Below are 7,374 nucleotides of genomic sequence, written 5' to 3' on the forward strand. Positions count from 1 at the left end.
GGAACAAACAAATGAAAGGACTTTTCTTTTAATGTGCTTTATGCAGAACCCCCCGCCCGGGGCGTGAGGGCGAGGAGCTGGGGAGGGGACAGCAAAGAGGAAGCAACAACTTGGCGACTGTGCGGCAGCCCCCCCGCCGCGAGCACGCGGGGCCCGGGCGCCGGCAACCCCGGAGCGCGGGCTCCCCGCCCCCCCGCTCCCCTCCCATGGAATCCCCAGGGCGGGAGCCCCGCGTGCTGCAGCCAGAGCAACTGCTCGACATTACCTCAACATGTCCCCGAGCGCAGCCACTGTCCCGCTCCCTCCTCCTCCCGGCACCGCGGGTCCCCTCCTGCTCGGGAGGGGGAAGCTCACAGCGGCAGGAGCAGGAGGGGCTGTGGCGGCATCTCCCCTGCTGCTGCTGCCGCTGCCGCCGCTTCTTTTCCTCCCCTTGCTGCCGCCTCCTCCGCGCAGCTCGGCGGGCCGCAGCCCCCTCCCCTCCGGCGGCGCGGGCCCCTGCCCCTGCCCCTGCCCCCGCGCGGCCGGGCGCGCTGCGGTGCGCGGACTTTTTCCCTCCTTCCCCCCAAGCCGCGACTCACTTTATTTTTTTCATCATTTCCGGATCATGAAAACATCCCGCTGGAGCTGGGAGCGGCTCCGGGGCGGTGGTTCTCCCTAGGGGCTGGGGCAGGGCGAGGAGGTGCTTAGGGACACCCCCCCTCCCCCCCTAAGCCCGGGACATCCTCATGCCCATGCAGCTGAGCGGTGCCAAACACCTCCCCAGACGCGAGGGGGTGGCAGGGTTAGATGTGCCATGACTGTCTCCAGGACCCCCTCCCCCTCCCGCAGCTGGGACTCCAACCACCCACACGCCCTGTGCAAACGGCTCCAGGAGCAGAAATTGGGGGAGAAATATATATATAGAAAAAAAAAAGAAGGCGGCTTTCATGCCTGAGGAGGGTTTGCAGCTGTAGCCTTTGGCAGTGATACAGTGGCACTTTTAAGAGGCCCAACCCCTGGCGCGGAAGTTGTTGGCTTGGGTTTGAAAAAACAGAAGTTCTTTTTCAGGTTCAACCAGTTGGACCTAGCCAGGAAAGGTGACTCTCTCTTTGGAAGTTAAAAACGAGCCTAGGCCCCCTCGGCAAGCCAGAAGCCCCAAACCTTCAAGCGACCTCAAAGGCATTGACATCTGAAAGCAAACTTGCTGTTTAGCAGAGAGGATGCTGATGTGCACACATGTCTTTGACGGTTTCTGAAACTTTGCAAGAACAACAAAACATAAACAAATGAAGATTAGCAGGGAAGAACCAGGCAAGAAACAAAAAATATATAGAAACACAGCCCTAGAAGCACTTCCTTCCTTCCCCAGCACCTTTTCAGAAATCAAACGTATACACGTGTTTCCTCCAGAAAAGAAAGTCTTATCACACAAAATTCTAATTGTCAGACTTAGGCCCTGATCCTGCAAATATGCGTGTGGTTATCTTTACCACTGGGAGTGTTCATTGCTTACCACTTCACTGGAGAAGTTCAGGCTCATAAAAGTATTTTTAAGAAATTGCTGTATATAAAAAAAATAGCAAGTTATTTTTTGTAAGAATAAAAAAAATATCTCAACAGTGACTTTTGTCATTTAAAGCCACAGTTTTCTTTAAAAGTCACTAGCAGGTCTTAGTCCAATATGCCTGGCACTCATCTGTCAAAGCATCAAAGCACAGTTTTTCAAGGATTGAAAAAAAAAAATCACTAAGAGCACAACAATCTTAGGTAAAACACAATTTTAAGTGTTTTGATGACTAGAAAAGGACACAATGCAGGTATTGCTGGCATAACACTTCTTTGTAATGCTTAAAACCCAAACACTGTGGGTCACAAACTGCTGGTGTTAGGAAACATCCTTATTACCCCAGCAAAGCACCATGCATTCTGGGGCTGAACCATATTCTAACTGACATCTACAGAGTTTTGCAACTGCCCGACAATAGAATTTCTATGGTGCATTAGTCACCATTAAAATAGTATTTGCATTTGACACACTACGGTTTCTCTCTCCTTACATTAGGAAATAACTGGAATGTCTCCTTGCAGACACTTTAATGACAACGACTGTTAATAATTAATAGTGCTAGTACATAAGAATCTGACAGTGAATTTACTTAAGTGAAACTGATCAAACTAAAAATGAAAAAAAATAAAAAGATCATTTACATTCAATTTTTTAAAATTATTTTATTTTAATAATATAAAGTGGATTAGAAACACAACAAAATTCCAATATCTCTTTAAAACATCACAATACAATATAGCTGAATTGAAAAAGGTATATATGCAAGAAGTTAAGTAACAAATGCGCAATTACTTTTGGTGGCATGATATTATTTATCATTTTTTTTCTATAAACGTGCATAAGTATTTATGGAACTATATGTATACATTTAACAAAACAATCTAGATAATATTTTAAATGTGTGGAAAATGTTTTAGCCTGTAGCATCCCAAAGCACTTCATAAACTGTTTTTAGTACTTCCTAAACATTTGGAAGGGAGGGTACAAGCAACTAGGGAAGAAAAGAACTAACAATAGATAGCACTTCATATATGAAAATCACAGTGCAGACGTTAAATAGTTATTTATTCTGACATTTCCATGAATTTGACTGTAAAACAGACCATCATGCTTTCCTGAAAATAAGACTGTAAGATCAAGTGACTAACTTAAGGCCCTTAATGAGTTAGTGACAGAACCAGGGTTAAACCTGAGGGCTTTTTGCATCTAAATTTGTACTTACTTCATAGTATATAGCATATTACAAAACAGTGGGAGGATCAAAATTTTAGCCAACACAAAATTTTAGCCAACAAAATTTTAGCCAACACAAACTCCTGTTTCTAAAAAAAGGTGTCAGTCTCCATGCAGAGCAAACAGATCTCATTTTTTAAATTTATCTTATCTGTACGAGGCACACAGCAAACTTCACAGTATTCAGATTATCTTCCTCAAAAGATGTTGGAATAAGTCCACTCTGCCAAGGTTCTAACATATGGCTGCAGGGAGCCTGCATTTTCTAGATCTGATGCATGGATAGATTAAAATAAATGAATGAAAGCAAGAAAATTCTCAGTTGAGACTGCTATATTGTGATTAATTCAGCCCTGAGATAGCTCTAGGAAACTTCCCTGATGAGCAAGATAAGTTAAAAAGAAAACCAAAAGGTGAGAAAAAAGTCAAAATCAGTTCAATGATGTGTTTAATAGAGTGTGTAGCAAGTAACATGTGAAGAAGAAAAATCCAATATCTTGAAGCCAGATGATCCAGTTGTCATTGGTGATGGGATGTGCTAAGACATTTCATAGACATTTGGGCTGGAAGGGACCCTGGAGGATCATCAAGTCCAGCCCCCTGCCCCAGGGGCTGGAAGTCAGCAGAGATCCCAGTAAGATAAGCATCCAAATGTGTCTTGAAGGCGTTCAAAGTGGGTGCTTGAACCGCCTCCAGCGGCAACCTATTCCAAACCTTGGGGGGCTCAGACAGTGAAGAAGTTCTTCCTTATGTCCAGCCTGAATCGGTCAAAGTGGAGTTTGTGACTGTTCGATCTTGTCATCCCTTGGGGGGTTCTGGTGAACAGACGTTCCCCCAGATCCTGATGAGCATCCCTGATAAACTTATAGGTGGCCACCAGATCACCCCTGAGCCTGACTAGTGACCAGGATCAAAGATAACAAGAAGTCTTTTTAAATACATAGGAAGTAACAAGAAGGCACCAGGTAACATGGGGCCCCTGCAGGACACACTTGGCAATCTGGTGGTTGCACCAGACCAAAAAGCTGACCTCTTTAACAAAATTATTTGCCTCCATTTTTCTGAGCAGGAACCAGGATTCTGGACAGATTCGGGAGAGGCACTTCCAGGCCTAGGGTCAGGGAGGACCTAGTTAGGGAACTTCTGGTGGGGCTGGTCATGTTTAAATCAGCAGGTCGCACCTTGTTCAAATTCACGGATGACACTAAGATGTAGGGATAGATGGGCACGCTAGAAAGGAGGGACAGGCTACAACTAGATCTGGACAGATTACAGGGATAGGCGAATGAGAATAGGATGGGATTCAACAGGGACAAGTGCAAGATACTGCAACTAGGGAGGAAGAACCAGCAGCATACCTATAGCCTGCAGAACTCCCTTCTCGTCAGCAGAGAGGCAGAAAGGGATCTTGGAGTCATTATTGATTCCAAGATGAACATGGGCTGCCAATGTGGGGACGCGGTCAGTAAGGCTAACTGCACCCTGTCATGCATCCACAGATGCATCACGAGTCGGTCCAAGGAGGTGATCCTCCCCCTCTATGCAACATTGGTCAGGCCGCAGTTGGAGTACTGCATCCAGTTCTGGTTGCCACACTTCAGGAGGGTTGTGGACAGCACTGAAAGGGTCCAAAGGAAGGCCACTCGCATGATCAGGGGGCACCAGGGTAGGCCCTACGAGGAGAGAAGGCTGAGAGGGGATCTGGTGGCTGTCTATAAACTTACCGGGGGGACCAGCGGGGAATGGAAGAGGCCCTGTTCCCCCGAGCACTACCTGAAGTAACTAGAAATAATTGCCACAAGTTGATTCAGGCTTGACATCAGGAGGCGCTACTTCACAGTCAAGGCAGCTAGGATCTGGAACCAACTTCCAAGGGAAGTGGTGCTTGCTCCTACCCTGGGGGTCTTCAAAAGGAGGCTAGATAATCACCTGGCTGGGGTCATTTGATCCCAGCATTCTTTCCTGCCCATGGCAGGGGGTCAGACGTGATGAACTGCTCAGGTCCCTTCTGACCCTACCAACTATGAAACTATGAAGAATAAGACAAGTCACTGCAATAAGGCAACATAAGAGGAATTTTTTAAACTATTGTAACCCCGGGCGGTACTCCAAGAGGTACCCCCTCTCCAATTGAAGGGATCAAAGCAGGTGCACAAGTGCTGTGGGATGTGTAGGGACTCTCCTCCCTCTATAGAGCAGAACTAGACCACCAGTGGGGACTTAACCATGTACCCTTTAATGAGAGAACAGTTATTGGGAACATAACAGGCATAAACCAGGGGGTATAGGGGACACTACAATGCCCAAAGGGGGCAGGATTCAAGAAAAGTTAGACACTTACAATCATTGACAAAAGACAGGGTTAACAAAATATAAAACACAAACAGAAGAACAAACAATATGGGTTGATGAAATATAAAAGGCACAAAATACAAAGTGTCAAATAACAAGGAAAACACAATGACCCCTTTCCACTACAACAAGGATTTCTCCCTGTTACTTCACTCACCCCAGCTGGGACTTCAACTCAGATTTCTCACATGGTAGACAGAAACTGACACACAAGCACCAGTGCTGGTGTTAGTCCAAGCTGCTAGGGGTCTTGACCTTCCAGGAGCCCCGGCCTCATGCTGAGCTGCCTGGCCTCTTATTGGAGGAGCTGGAAGCAGGGCTGGGAACCTCTCAGGTCACTACTCAGATCCTTGCAGGAGCTGGGGAGCCTCTCCTGCTGGCCAAACGCTGCGCTGCTGAGAGTCCAACTGCTGCCTGCAGGTCCTGCTCCTTCAGGCTCTTCTGGGGCAACTGCTCCCACCCTGCTGGCTCAGCTGTTGCCAGCTCTTTGACACTCCTTCCTTGTGGTCCCTCACTGGTCTCTCCCTTGAGTCAGCCCACGCTGCCCCTTTTATCCCCCTCTGGGTGACCCAAGGGGTCAATCAGGGGACATGGAGGGTGAGTGTCTGGGGCCTGATTGGTGAGGAAAGGGAATCCCAAGTCCTCCAATCATCTTTTTCCCTTTCAAAACCCCTGGGCTAAGTCACTGCCAGCTAGCCCATAACACTATCATGTGGAAAAGACTTACCTCAGCTGGGCGAAGAGCAAAGCTGAGGTTGTCTCTTCCTAAGGCCTGTTCTCTTGCCCTCTAATCATGTATGTGGCTGTCCTCTGGACTCTTTCAAGCTTCTCCGCATCCTTCCTGAATTGTGGAGCCCAAAATTGGATGCAATACTCCAGCTGTGGCCTCACCAAGGCTGAGTACAGTGGGAGAATGACATCCTGGGTCTTGTTTGAGATGCATTGGTAAATGCAAACCAGAATTCTGTTCACTTTGCCAGCTGCAGTATTGCATTGATGACTCATGTTCATCTTGTGGTCTATCATGACCCCCAAATCTCTTTCAGTCGTGGCGCTAGTGAGTGTAGCACTGCTAAGCCTATAAGTGTGATGTGGGTTTATTTTTCCCTGAGATGGAGCAGCTTGCATTTCTACATATTGAATGCCATCGGGTTTTCATTCAGCCACCTTGTGAGCCTGTTCAGCTTGGCCTAGATCACCAGCCTATCCTCAAGTGTGGATATTCTTCCCCAAAATTTGGTGTCATCAGCGAGCTTGGCCAGAGCACTTCTGACACTAGTGTCCAGGTTGTTTATGAAGACATTAGAGAGTACAGGTCCGAGAACAGAGTCTTGGGGAACACCACTGGTCACTGAGTCCAATGTTGATTTGGTTCCATCAACTACCAGTCTCTTGTTCCAACCTCAGAGCCAATTCCCTAGCCATTGGACTGTAGTGTAGTTGAGGCCACAGTTGCCCAATTTTTCCATGAGGACATCATGGGACACCAGGTCAAAGGCTTTTTTGAAAGTCCAAATATATGATATTTGGGATTTTTGGGCCATCACCAGGGAGGACTATACCTTGGTTGCTCGGGGCTGCAGGGGGGCGGTCAGGAAGGCCAAGGCGGAAATGGAACTAGGACTAGCTACCTGGATCAAGGACAACAAGAAGTCCTTTTTTAAATACATAGGGGTAAAAAGAAGGTACGGGATAATATGGGGCCTCTGCAAGACACGCTAGGAAATCTGGTCATCACACCAGATGACAAAGTTAACCTATTTAAAAATTTCTTTGCCTCCATTTTCCTGAGCAGGGACCGAGTCACCCCCCACCACTGGGACCGCCATAGGCCCCAGGGGAGGTGCACCCAGGCCTAGGGTCAGTGAGAATCTAGTTAGGGAACTTCTGAAGGGGACTGGATGTATTTAAATCAGCAGGTCCTGATGATCTCTACCCCAGAGTGCTGAGGGAATTAGCAGAGGTCATTGCAGGCCCCCGGCATGGCTTTATAAGCACTTGTGGTGCTCTGGTGTGGTGCCAGAGAGCTGGAAGAGGGCCAACATTGTTCCCATCTTCAAAAAAGGGAGGAAGGAGGACCCGGGAAACTATAGGCCAGTTAGTCTTACCTTGATCCTGGGTAAGTTTTTTGAGAGAATTATCCTTGCGCAACCAACATGGGTTCATTAGAGGCAGGTTCTGTCAGACCAACCTGGTGGCCTTCTATGACCAGGTCACAAAATCCTTAGATGCAGGGGTAGCAG

At 47.5% G+C, this 7,374-nt stretch overlaps 1 protein-coding gene across 3 annotated transcripts in view; it reads right to left on the reverse strand.

Moving 5' to 3' along the window:
* MDFIC (MyoD family inhibitor domain containing) overlaps positions 1 to 603 on the reverse strand; it is a 117,558-nt gene extending 116,955 nt beyond the window's left edge. The window contains exon 1 of one of the 3 annotated variants that reach the window (XM_019514546.1): positions 579 to 603. The gene's annotated coding sequence lies outside the window, so the exon portion shown is untranslated. Of the gene's footprint in view, positions 1 to 265; positions 468 to 578 lie in introns of those variants that run through there. The other 2 variants (XM_019514544.1, XM_019514545.1) reach the window with 2 other exon arrangements.
* Between the last annotated feature and the right edge of the window lie 6,771 nt (positions 604 to 7,374).

The sequence above is a fragment of the Gavialis gangeticus genome, unplaced genomic scaffold (assembly GCF_001723915.1).
Source record: "Gavialis gangeticus isolate Ggan-Ray unplaced genomic scaffold, GavGan_comp1, whole genome shotgun sequence".
NCBI lineage: Eukaryota > Metazoa > Chordata > Crocodylia > Gavialidae > Gavialis > Gavialis gangeticus.